General features: G+C 46.8%; 1 long non-coding RNA gene across 1 annotated transcript; it reads left to right on the top strand.

Moving 5' to 3' along the window:
* The first annotated feature begins 308 nt into the window (after positions 1-308).
* LOC118498515 lies at positions 309-3,039 on the top strand. The gene is made up of 3 exons (XR_004900996.1): positions 309-525; positions 1,691-1,838; positions 2,843-3,039. It is a non-coding gene; the product is annotated as an uncharacterized LOC118498515 (long non-coding RNA).
* Positions 3,040-13,410: the final 10,371 nt, after the last annotated feature.

Genomic DNA, 13,410 nt, shown 5'->3' with positions numbered 1-13,410 from the left:
CCAGTTTCCCATAGCAGGGAAAGAGAATGCCATGGCCCAGCTTAAGGCCCATGCCTGTGAAAACCCCAGGGAGGTAAGGAGAGTCTGGGGCCAGTCAGGGAGGCCCCCAACTCAGCCACTGCCCAGACCCTTTCCTCTGTCTTGAGGTTCTGTGTTCCATCTCTAAGCCTGCTGCAACTTGCCATGTGACCCTGGGGGAAAAACACTTCTCTCTCTGGGCCTTGGTTATCCCCAGCTGCAAAACAAACAGCTGGTCTTCAAAGTCTTCCCAGCTCTGAGCTCCAGCTTCCCAACTCTGGGCTCCTATCCTCAGCCCCAAACGTGCCCGCATCCCCTCTCCATGGCTTGCCTCCTACCCCAGCTTCACCTGTGCTCTCTGCTCCTGCAGGCACTCTCCCGAGGAACTCTGCTGATGGATCATTCCCCAAACTGTTTGTCTCTGTCCTGGACTCCAGCTCCCTTGAAGACGCAACCAACAATTTCTGCTTCCAGGAATTCCCACAGGACCCATGTCCTGATCGGCACGTGAGTAGACTGAGAAGAAGCATGCAGCCGGTCGAGTACTGTGTTATTGGGCGCCCGTCCTTGTGCTTGATGCCATGGGAGATAGAAGGAGGAAGGGGAGGCAGTGGTGGTGGTGGAGGAGGGGGAGGGGGAGGGGGCGGGGGAGGGGGAGGGGGAGGGGGAGAAGGCAGCATCTCAGACTAACAGGCAAAGACAGGGCTCTCCCAGCCTTGCCACTTCCTACTTGTGGGAGACGTCGGACAATGGTGTTTATGTCCCAGAGTCTCCGTTTGTTAGTCAGTGTACTGAGAGGGGACAAAATTCTGCACCCCCAGCATTGACAAGACGACTAGCATAACAGCTGCCACATAGCCGGCCTGTAACAAATGGAGGCTTTTGTTCCATGTGAAACAGATTGATGGGATAGAAGGTCCCGCTGGAGAGGGGGGCCATGATGGTGAGGGCCACCGAGGCTCAGGGGAGAGTCCAGAGGCCATCAGAGAAAGCTTTGTGGAGTTCAGCCGCCCCTGCTCCTTCAGGTCCCATAGGGTTTGGGGACTAGGGAGGCAAGAACCAGTCTCTGCACAGGGACAGTAACCCCATCTCCCCAGGTGCTTTGTAGATTAAAACCCAGACGCCTGTGGTTCCCCGTAGTCTTCCCCGTGGCCCTGGGAATTCTGAAAACGCTGGCAGGAATGAATGTCTCAGGAAAGGTATAGAGGAAAGCGTTGGAAACGGAAACGGGCCAGGCAAGGGAAAGGACTTGCCCAAGCCACAGCGAGTAATGGTCAGCAGGCCTTCGGACTCTCACATTCAGACATTGCCCCTCTGGATGGTCAGCAGGCCTTCGGACTCCCACATTCAGACGTTGCCCGTCTCTGTCTGCTGGTAGTATGTGTCTTACGGAGTGTTTAATCCCCTGGCCTCTCCTTTCCTTGTTTCTGGACGCTCAACCCTGGTCCTCCAGCCCTGCGCCACCCTTCACTGTCCTCTCCTGCAGCCACAGATCCTGGGGACATAGTCGGGTCCAGAGCACTGACAGGGGCCAAGCTTAGTGAACGGGAAGAGCAGGACGCGTCAGGTTGGGTGGAGCCTTCAGTGGGACTGGGATCTGAGGGGCACTTGTGGCACGAGGCGGGGAGGTGTGGGTTCCCAATCCCATTCTTTCCCACCCTTTTCTTCGCAGGGTCCCACAGCTTCTGACCAGCCCTTGGTTTCTGCCTCCTCAGAGTGGCAGCGGAAGCTGGAGGCGGCCGAGGCACTGCTGATTCTGAAGGAGTCTTCCCAGGCCCCTTCAGGCTCCATCTCCCTGCTGCAGCCTTGAGTTGCACCAGGTAGCTTGGTCCTTGAAAGGCGAGCTCTGGGTGGGAATAGTTGGGAAACGGGATGGCGCTGTGCTAAGCGGGGCCTAACTAACTGCAAAGGCAGGGTTGGTGAGTTGAACCTCCCTGGGCCCAGGCACCCGAGCTCCTCAGTCCGACGCCTGAGGTGGCGGTCAGTGGCTGTTCAGTGAGTCGTCAGTTCGTCGACCTTTGCACTCAGCAGCCAATGCCCAGTGCCCCGATGTCAGGAAACCAGGAAACTGGGGCCCCCGAGAGTGGCAGGCACTTGCCCTGGGGCGTGTAGCAGTCCGAGCCCAGGAACCAGGCCTCCTGACTGTCAGCCCAGAATTTTTCTACCCAGACCCCTGTCATCTGCTGTGGCCTGGGGAGGACGTTTAGATAGGTGAACATGTGCCGAGTCTGGTAGGGGACCCTGCCCCCTGCCCTCTCGGAGCTTCCAGTGTAGATGTGGAGACTGGGTGCCATCACAGGTTGTGTTTTGCAGCCACAGCTCAATGATGAGCCTGGAGAGGAAGGACCGGAGGAGGTCTGAGGACAGATAGACACCTCGGGGGTGGGGGCGCTGAGCTGAGAGGGAAGAAGGCTGGGCACTCCCGGACCCAAATGGTGGATGGGGTATAGTGTGTGAGTGAGGCAGCAACGCTGGAGGAGCTGCTGGAACAGAAGGGGGTGAGGCTGGAGAGGCTACCCATCACAGAGGTCTGGCTTGCCAGGCTCAGGAGGCTAGAGCAGCAACTGTGGGCGTTGAGGAGCCAGGGAATGTGGGAGCTAGGGCGGAGCATATTCAAAGACCTGGGGCTTGGCAAAAGGAAATGTGGTGGCTGTGATGGAGGGACCTCTGGTGGCAAGACTTGAGGTGGGCAAATCAAGGGAGAAGGAGTTCTGTGCAATTGTCCAGGTGGCAAAGCCTCGACTGGGTGGAACCGAAAAGGAGGGGAGAGCCGGGAAGGGAAATGCATGCCAGCCGGCACTGACCTCTTCCTTTCTGTCTACAGCTCCTGCTGGGGATAGAGGGCTCCAGCCTTCCAGCCCCTCTCTCCATCCCAGGCCGGCCAGCTCTGTCTCTCTGCCTGTTGGACGCCTGGGGCGCATCTCCCTCTTGAGCTAGAAGCCCAAAGGAGGAGGCTTCTCTAGAGTAGTGCCTGTGTACGCATTCGCAAGATGTTTAGTGTTGAAAATGCTTAAAATTAAAAACGTAAAAGCCTCCAGGTCCTTCTGGCAGCCTTCAGGCCCTTCTCATTATATGGGGCAATTCCTTGACGGAGGACACATTTCCCCGTACCTCCATCACTTACTCCCTTGGATCCTGGGGCCTTTTTATGTCGTATGAAAACCAGCTTCTGCAATCTAAGCTGATCAGTCTTGAAACTGAGTTCTGTGTGTTCATGTGCTCCTATGCCAGATTCTGTATTTCACTCGTGATTGTGAACTTACCAGGGCACTCATGGTTGTACCCATGCATGTGAAAGCATGATGATTTTTTTTTTGTCGTTTTTGTTTCCAGGTCTGTATGTGTGTTTGTGAACAAGTTATAAACTCCTGTTGTTGTAAGGCACTGCGATAGAGGAGTTGTTTGTTACCACAGTATAACCTAGACCACCCTGACTCTAGAAGACTTGCTCAATTCAATTTCGAAAGGGAAAATCGCCGTACTCAATGACTGGGATTTCTTAATGTGGCTGGATAAGAAAATGGTAGAGCAAAGGGGATAGGAGCTGTATTCACTCCGCAAGTAAGTGCCTACCCGCTGCCTGGCACAGACTGTCTCCAGTTGTCCAGGGGGCCACAGGTTGAAATGTCTGGAGGATCAAGCGGATCATAAAGATGAGAGCAGCCCAGATGGGCTCTGGCCACCTGACGGTGCATGCTCTACCTAAGGGTGCAACTGCCATCTGGCTCTAACCAAATGTTGCCAGAGCAGGAATGTGGGCTCTTTGTTGCCACATCTCCTCATTTTCAAAGACAAGGTGGGATTCTAGATTTCTATGTAAAATCTCAACTTTAAAATGTTTCCTATGATTTCCTCTTTCTTTTAGACAAATAAGTGTTTTCATTGTTGTTCCAATGGAGTTGTCTCGATTTTCCCCTCACCACACCGCCCCTCCCGGCCCCTCCACCCTCGGAACTGTCCCCTTTTCTCTTTGTCCATGTGTCCTTTATACTTGTTCCTTGATGGCCCTTCCCCTATTTTCCCCCATTTTCCCTTTCCCCTCTCCCCTCTGGTCACTGTCAGTTCGTTCTTTATTTCAGTGTCTCTGGTCATAGTTTGCTTGCTTATTTGTTTTGGTGATTAGGTCCCAATTATAGGTGGAACCTATACATGTGGTATTTGTCTCTCACCCCCTGGCTTATTTCACTTAGCATAATGCTCTCCAGTTCCAATCCATGCTGTTGTGAAGGGTAGGAGCTCCTTCTTCCTTTCTGCTGCATACTATTCCATTGTGTCAGTGTACCATAGATTTTTTATTCACTCGTTTACTGGTAGGCACCTAGGTTGCTTCCAGCACTTGGCTATTGTAAACTGTGCTTCTATGAACATTGGGGTGCATAGGTTCTTTTGAATTGGTGTTTCAGGATTCTTAGGGTATAATCCCAGCAGTGGGATTGCTGGGTCAAAAGGCAGTTAGTTCCATTTTTAGTTTTCTGAAGAAAACCTCAGTTTGCCACAGTGGCTCTTTGCCACAGTGACTGCACCAGTCTGCAGTCCCACCAACAGTGCACTAGGGTTCCCTTTTCTCCACAGCCTGGCTAGCACTTGTTGTTTGTTGATTTGTTTATGATAGCCATTCTGACCACTGTGAAGCATTAACCTCATTGTGGTTTTAATTTGCATCTCTCTGATGGCTAGTGAGAGATGGTGGGAGGTGGGGTTGGGTGGAGGTGGGAATGTGGTGGTGGGAAAAGGGAGACAATTGTATTCAAACAAGAATTAAAAATGACAAAGAAAAAATAAAAAGAGAACTAAGTCAAATAGACGTTGCTTTTGGATCCAAAATGCAATGCAAACAATGATATCAGCCCTGGCTGGTGTGGCTCAGTGGATTGAGTACCAGCCCACGAACCAAAGGGTTGCTGGTTTGATTCCCAATCAGGGCACCTGCCTAGGTTGTGGGCCAGGTCCTCAGTGGGGGGCACACGAGAGGCACACATTGATGTTTCTCTCCCCCCCCTTCTCCCCCTCCCCCGCCTTTCTCTGAAAATAAATAAGTTAAATCCTTTAAAAAAAACGAACCTATGCACCCTAATGTTCATGGCAGCACAGTTTATGATTTTCTCTTAAAGCCCTACACGTGGGCCAAACAAAACATCCGTGCAGACCATCTTTGGCCAATGGGATGCCAGTTTGATTCTAGTCCAGTGTATATTTTACAGTGGGGGAAACTGAAGCCAATCAGGGCAAGAAGGATCAAAGGAGGGGAGATGAATTAGAACCGGAGCCTACCTTTGACGGACCCATGAAATATGAGGAAGAATCACTATCGTTTATTTATCCCGTGCCCACATAGGCTGCTAAGTACATGCAGTGCATTGAGTGAAAGGTCCAAAACTTGAGATGGCTGACGTTCAGTGAAAAGATGTTTCAGAAATAGTCCCTTCAGTTTGTACACAAGGTACCAGTGCGCAATAATCAATCAGCTATTACCTGCACGTGTTTCTCAGGCTTCTGCTGATGTTCCAAGCAAACAAAGAACTGGAGATGAACTCACGTCCATCATTTGTGCCAGTACCTCCCCACACTCTTTCACACTTGTCCTGCAGGTCTGTGATGACTTCTCACCACAAGGACTCCCTCTGTCTTTTTCCCAACCACATTTACCCAATATCTGTTAGGTGTTTCTCACAACACACTGAACTCTTACTGCTCATTTGTTAACTTCCATGATATTCTCCAGTTCCCTCTGCCTACTCCCATCTCTTGGGTATAATCTGTGTGTCTCATTATGAGGATAGAAAGTTCAGTTGGTCATGCGTGGTCACTGTCTCTTTCTCTTCATGTTCCCTCCTTCCCCCCTCCATCCCTCTTTTTTACCCAAGACAATTGATGATGATTACAATGATTTCAACTCATCCTTTCATGCTCAAAGCCTTCAGAAGGCTGATTTCTCATATTCCTTATCTAATGCCAGATAAAGAAACATGCACAGTCACTCAGCTCATAGAGCAAGAATGATGTCCACCTCATGCCTTCCTCATATCCCTGGTTGTTACTTAAATTATGGATCCCTCAGCTCCCCCTCTCCCAGTATCTGATGAACAAGTTCATACATTCACCCAGGAAAGAAGCAGTGTTGCCTGGAAAATGACTAAAACCTTGCTATGCAATTGTGTCAGAAGCATGCCACAGTCCCACAGTTGATTTGGTAAAAGTGAAAGTCTATTTTGAGTTAAAGTGTGCAGCATGAGAAGAGCAAGGAAAAGAGAAATAAAGTGATCAGGATTAGGAGAAAAAGTGAGCCTCTCCTCCCTTTGCCCTTTCATTTTTCTACAGCCCACCTGCCCTTTCATGCAGGGCTTTTTGGACCTGGTACTTCTGTCCCACTCCCACATGTGCTCTATGAGGTCTGTCCAGAATGTATCCAATTATATAGTATGAAAAATAGAGGCATTTATTGAAGAAGATACAGGAAACATTGTACATGGGACAATGATACTTCAGTCCCCTTCAAAGTAGGCACCTTGGGACTTCACATAGTCCTCCCAGTCACCATCAGGTTCCCCATCATATTTTCCTGAACCTCATCAATGGTCTGAAATGTCTTCTTTTTCAAAAATGATTTTAGTTTTGGGAAAAAACAGAAGTCACACGGCGCTAAATCCGGGCTGTAGGGTGGCTGAGTAGCCTGGATGATTTGATGTTTTACCAACATACCCTGCAGAGGACTTGTCATGATGAAGCTGCCAATCACCAATTGCCCATAGCTGTGGTCTTCTGAATCATTTGAATACATTCTGCCAAGCAATGTTTAAGCTTAAGGCAAAATTTGACAGAGGTTTGTTGCTCTATTCGCTCAGTCATTTTGAATGCAATGGCCACACAGTACACATTCTCACTGAACAGCATCTACCAGTCCCACTGACTGGTAAAGTTATTGTTCATGCATTGGCATTGCAGTCCACTCTCCTTGGTTGCCAGGTTCCATCAATGTCATACAAACCATTGTTATAGTAATAATTGCTGGACTTTTTCCTGCCAGACCTTATATACCTTTCAGGAAAGTATCTTAGTGACATATTATGGGCATCTTAGAATGTTGTCATAAATGTTGAGTATCAAACCTTCTGTTGTGAAGTATCTTTTGTCATGTACTACTCCAGTTCACAGTTTTAAAACACCGCTTTATAGTACAGTGAGTAAGGACTTAACTCCCATATGTTATACAATACAATTGGTTGGATCTGAGGATATCCACCTGATCAGAGTGTTTGTAGAGTGGATCAGTTTCAACCAGAAGTACACAGGTAAATGTGTAACAACAGGCTCTTTGGTGGTGGGAGAAGGGTGGGAGAAATGCACTGTGTTACAACATTTGCAAATTTCAAACTACCAATGTGAGATCAAATAATGCAGAGTTGGGAAGGGATGTATTTCCATCATTCAACTACAATAAATATGCATAATCTCAAGAGCACAGATAATAGTAAAATGTAGAGAAATAATTAGGGACTAATGAGGTTTGAGTATGTGTTGTGTCTGTTTTCAATATAAGGTAATATAATTGTTACTTTACATAAATTAGTTTTTAATAATAGCTGCTATTAATATCTGGCTAGCAAAATCCCTGAAACTTTTAACAGTTGGCTCTTGTGTTCAAGTAAGAGTCCCTTCCAGCATTCCACTGCTTTCACCCCTTGCCCAGGGTGGTTTCTTTTGTAAAGTATATCACTGACACTATAGAGCTGTAAAGGGCTGCTACCACTAGTTTCTGAGCACAAATAGCTTAATGTCTGGGGAAAGTACTAAGTATTAATTTTTAAAAATGGAATGATCTGAAACAAATATTGAGCAGAATGAATTGTCAAAAGTGTTTATTCATGCCCTGGCTGATGTGGCCAGGGCAAAATTAAATAAAATCTTTTTAAGATTTTTATGTATTTATTTTTAGAGAGGAAATGGAGGGAGAAAGAGAGAAAGAAACACCAATGTGCGGTTGCTGGGGGCCGTGGCCTGCAACCCAGGCATGTGCCCTGACTGGGAATTGAACCTGCGATGCTTTGGTTCACAGCCCGTGCTCAATCCACTGAGCTACACCAGCCAGAGCAAAATAAAATCTTTTTTAAAAAGCCTTTATTGGTGAACATGTGTTCTCAGACTGCCAAAATTGGGTGAAGGTGGAAAATGGGGACATCAGAAGAAGCAAAACTCATGCAACAGTGTATTCAACACATTTCTGAAAGGCTAAAGGAAAGTGGCCACTGGTTTTACCTGGCCATTGGATATGTATCTCTCATCAGACAGACATTCATTACACTCCTTTCTTCCTCTTAGATAAATGCTACATAGTCTACATAGAAGTCCCCACCTGGCCTTTTCTCACTTAAAAATATGTCCTTCATTGTTAAGTATAGGCACTATGTTATATAGCAGATCTCTAGAACATTCTCATCTTGTATAACTATAACTTGATCCCCATTAAACAACACCTCTCCATATTCCTCTTCCCCTGTCCCCTGGAAACCACCATTTTCTTTTCTGCTTCTAAAGTTTGACTATTTTAGATGCTTTGTATAAGAGCTATAGTGGATCCACTTCCGGCAAGATGGAGGAATAGGTGGATGCACCGTACCTCCTTGTACAACCAAGATTAGAACAACAACAATTTACAGCTAGAATAACACTCAGAACTGATAGAGGATTTATCTGAATGGAAGTCGGACAGCCAAGAAGTTGAAGTAGACCCGTACATCCAGACTGGTAGGAGAGGACGAGCCGGGCGGGCGCAGGTCGGTGGCGCGCAAAGGTCGGGGAAAACTTGGTGCGAAATCGGCATGAAAGCCATCTGACGTGCAAGAACGCAGCGGTGGTCCCTGAGTACGCAAGCTGCAGCTGGCGGACCCAGTGAGGCGGTGATTGTGGACCAGGGCAGAGCTCGCAGCCCAGGATCCCAGAGAAGGGACTGAGATCCCAGGAGAACGGAACTACCGCCTTTTTTTCCTCCCGTCCCCGCCCCCGCCCCCACATACAACGTCACAATCTAGCGACTGGGGTGCCCAGCCCCGGTGGACACCTAAGGCTCCGCCCCTCACCTTAACAGGAGCGACCAGACCAAGAAAAAAAAAAAAAAGAGAGAGCGATGGCTCAAATAGAACAAATCAGTGCCCCAGAACTCATCCTTTTGAGTGACCAAGAAATAGCTAACCTATCAGATGCACAGTTCAAAACACTGGAGAAAGCTCACAGAATTGATTGATTTTAGGCACAAATTAGATGAAAAGATGCAGGTTACCATAAAAGAGATGCAGGAAGATACACGGAGGGGAGCCAATAGTGAAGGGAAGGAAACTGGGTCTCAAAACAATACAGTGGACCAGAAGGAAGATAGAATCAACCAAGTAGGAAAGTATGATGAAATAAGAATTCAAAAAAATGAGGAGAAGCTTAAGAGCATTCAGGACATCTTTAAACGTTCCAACATCCGAATTATAGGGGTACCCGGGGACCCTAAGGGGAAGGGGAAAAGCAACAAATTGAGCATGTATTTGAACAAATAATAAAGGAGAACTTCCCCAATCTGGGAAAAGAAATAGTCTTCCAAGAAATCCAGGAAGCTCAGAGAGCCCCAAAGAAGTTGGACCCAAGAAGAAACACACCAAGGCACATCATAATTACATTAGCCAAGGTAAAAATGAAGGGGAGAATCCTAGAAGCAGCAAGAGATAAGGGGACAGTCACCTACAAAGGAGTTCCCATCAGACTGTCAGCTGATTTCTCAAAAGAGACCTTACAGGCAAGAAGGGGCTGGAAAGAAATATTCCAAGTCATGAAAGACAAGGACCTACATCCCAGATTGCTCTATCCAGCAAAGCTCTCATTTAGAATGGAAGGGCAGAGAAAGTGCTTCCCAGATAAGGTCAAGTTAAAGGAGTTCATCATCACCAAGCCCTTATTTTATGAAATGCTAAAGGGACTTATCTAAGAAAAGAAGATAAAGAAAAAACATGTATAGTAAAAGGACAGCAAACTCACAATTATGAACAACCACACCTAACGCAAAACCAAAAGAAACTAAGCAAACAACTAGAACAGGAACAGAACCACAGAAATGGAGGTCACATGGAGGGTTAGCAACAGGGGGGTGGGAGGAGGAGAGAGGGGGAAAAGGTATAGAGAATAAGTAGCATAGAATGTAGGTTGAAAATAGGGGGAGGGCAAGAATAGTATGGGAAATGTAGAAGCTAAAGAACTCATAAGTATGACACATGGACATGAACTAAAGGGGGGGAATGTGGATGGGAGAGAGAGTACAGGGTGGAGGGGAGAGAAGGGGGGAATGGGACAACTGTAATAGCACAATCAATAAAGTATATTAAAAAAAAGAAAAAAGAGCTATTGTGCACTTAAAATTTGTAAAGAGGGCAAATCTCATGTTTTCTTATTGTAAGATACTAAATACAAAACAAAAATAAAACAGGATGAAGTATCAAAGGTTCACCAGGAAACTTTTGGAGGAGGCTTTGCCTGGATTCTCTGGAAAAGAAGGCAACTGAGTTGATGCATCTCTTCCTGGTTAAAGACCAAGTGAGCTGCCAATCAAAAAGGCATACAGGCATAAGTATGTATGTACCCAAACCCAAAAAGACGTGCTCCCTGAGATCCTCAGAAAACTTGAAGTATGGCTTGGAAAGCTATGTGAGGAGCATGATCCCCCAGCCTGAACAACTAACTACATGCCTTGCTCAGTGGGGAAATGAGACCAAGTTAAGACATAGACAGTACTCCTGGTATCTATCCTGAGAGTAAAGGCCATGAAGACTACACCTTCTCCTGAGGAGAGAGGGTGTCTGGCAGGTGCTGCTGATGTAGGTCCTTCTTTAGAAGGAGTTATTCACCTTTACAGAGCTGGAGGCCCTCACCTATAAAGGTATTCTGAAGCATAAGTACTTCCAGTATTTTATCTAGAGTACAGCTTATTAAACTGAAAGCAAGGACTGAAATGTGGGCACCCATGAAATGACTGAAAACAGGATGTTTTGGGGAACCAATGCTGGTGCTGGAGACATGTTCAATATAAGTAAAACTGTCAGTCAAAACATCAATAAAAGTCCCATGCCCACTACTATAAAATGCTTGTTACATCTTTATTCGACATACATTAAATTATGTTAATTTTCCCTGTGCTGGGGGGAGAAGGATAAAAGAGACACACAGATTATACCCAAGAGATGGGAGTAGGCAGAGGGAACTGGAGAATATCATGGAAGTTAACAAATGAGCAGTAAGAGTTCAGTGTGTTGTGAGAAACACCTAACAGATATTGGGTAAATGTGGTTGGGAAAAAGACAGAGGGAGTCCTTGTGGTGAGAAGTCATCACAGACCTGCAGGACAAGTGTGAAAGAGTGTGGGGAGGTACTGGCACAAATGATGGACGTGAGTTCATCTCCAGTTCTTTGTTTGCTTGGAACATCAGCAGAAGCCTGAGAAACACGTGCAGGTAATAGCTGATTGATTATTGCGCACTGGTACCTTGTGTACAAACTGAAGGGACTATTTCTGAAACATCTTTTCACTGAACGTCAGCCATCTCAAGTTTTGGACCTTTCACTCAATGCACTGCATGTACTTAGCAGCCTATGTGGGCACGGGATAAATAAACGATAGTGATTCTTCCTCATATTTCATGGGTCCGTCAAAGGTAGGCTCCGGTTCTAATTCATCTCCCCTCCTTTGATCCTTCTTGCCCTGATTGGCTTCAGTTTCCCCCACTGTAAAATATACACTGGACTAGAATCAAACTGGCATCCCATTGGCCAAAGATGGTCTGCACGGATGTTTTGTTTGGCCCACGTGTAGGGCTTTAAGAGAAAATCATAAACTGTGCTGCCATGAACATTAGGGTGCATAGGTTCGTTTTTTTTAAAGGATTTAACTTATTTATTTTCAGAGAAAGGCGGGGGAGGGGGAGAAGGGGGGGGAGAGAAACATCAATGTGTGCCTCTCGTGTGCCCCCCACTGAGGACCTGGCCCACAACCTAGGCAGGTGCCCTGATTGGGAATCAAACCAGCAACCCTTTGGTTCGTGGGCTGGTACTCAATCCACTGAGCCACACCAGCCAGGGCTGATATCATTGTTTGCATTGCATTTTGGATCCAAAAGCAACGTCTATTTGACTTAGTTCTCTTTTTATTTTTTCTTTGTCATTTTTAATTCTTGTTTGAATACAATTGTCTCCCTTTTCCCACCACCACATTCCCACCTCCACCCAACCCCACCTCCCACCATCTCTCACTAGCCATCAGAGAGATGCAAATTAAAACCACAATGAGGTTAATGCTTCACAGTGGTCAGAATGGCTATCATAAACAAATCAACAAACAACAAGTGCTAGCCAGGCTGTGGAGAAAAGGGAACCCTAGTGCACTGTTGGTGGGACTGCAGACTGGTGCAGTCACTGTGGCAAAGAGCCACTGTGGCAAACTGAGGTTTTCTTCAGAAAACTAAAAATGGAACTAACTGCCTTTTGACCCAGCAATCCCACTGCTGGGATTATACCCTAAGAATCCTGAAACACCAATTCAAAAGAACCTATGCACCCCAATGTTCATAGAAGCACAGTTTACAATAGCCAAGTGCTGGAAGCAACCTAGGTGCCTACCAGTAAACGAGTGAATAAAAAATCTATGGTACACTGACACAATGGAATAGTATGCAGCAGAAAGGAAGAAGGAGCTCCTACCCTTCACAACAGCATGGATTGGAACTGGAGAGCATTATGCTAAGTGAAATAAGCCAGGGGGTGAGAGACAAATACCACATGTATAGGTTCCACCTATAATTGGGACCTAATCACCAAAACAAATAAGCAAGCAAACTATGACCAGAGACACTGAAATAAAGAACGAACTGACAGTGACCAGAGGGGAGAGGGGAAAGGGAAAATGGGGGAAAATAGGGGAAGGGCCATCAAGGAACAAGTATAAAGGACACATGGACAAAGAGAAAAGGGGACAGTTCCGAGGGTGGAGGGGCCGGGAGGGGGCGGTGTGGTGAGGGGAAAATCGAGACAACTCCATTGGAACAACAATGAAAACACTTATTTGTCTAAAAGAAAGAGGAAATCATAGGAAACATTTTAAAGTTGAGATTTTACATAGAAATCTAGAATCCCACCTTGTCTTTGAAAATGAGGAGATGTGGCAACAAAGAGCCCACATTCCTGCTCTGGCAACATTTGGTTAGAGCCAGATGGCAGTTGCACCCTTAGGTAGAGCATGCACCGTCAGGTGGCCAGAGCCCATCTGGGCTGCTCTCATCTTTATGATCCGCTTGATCCTCCAGACATTTCAACCTGTGGCCCCCTGGACAACTGGAGACAGTCTGTGCCAGGCAGCGGGTAGGCACTTAC

The sequence above is a fragment of the Phyllostomus discolor genome, chromosome X, assembly GCF_004126475.2.
Source record: "Phyllostomus discolor isolate MPI-MPIP mPhyDis1 chromosome X, mPhyDis1.pri.v3, whole genome shotgun sequence".
Lineage (NCBI taxonomy): Eukaryota > Metazoa > Chordata > Mammalia > Chiroptera > Phyllostomidae > Phyllostomus > Phyllostomus discolor.
Note: the sequence above shows the minus strand (reverse complement) of the source record. Positions and strands in the feature narration are given on the sequence as shown.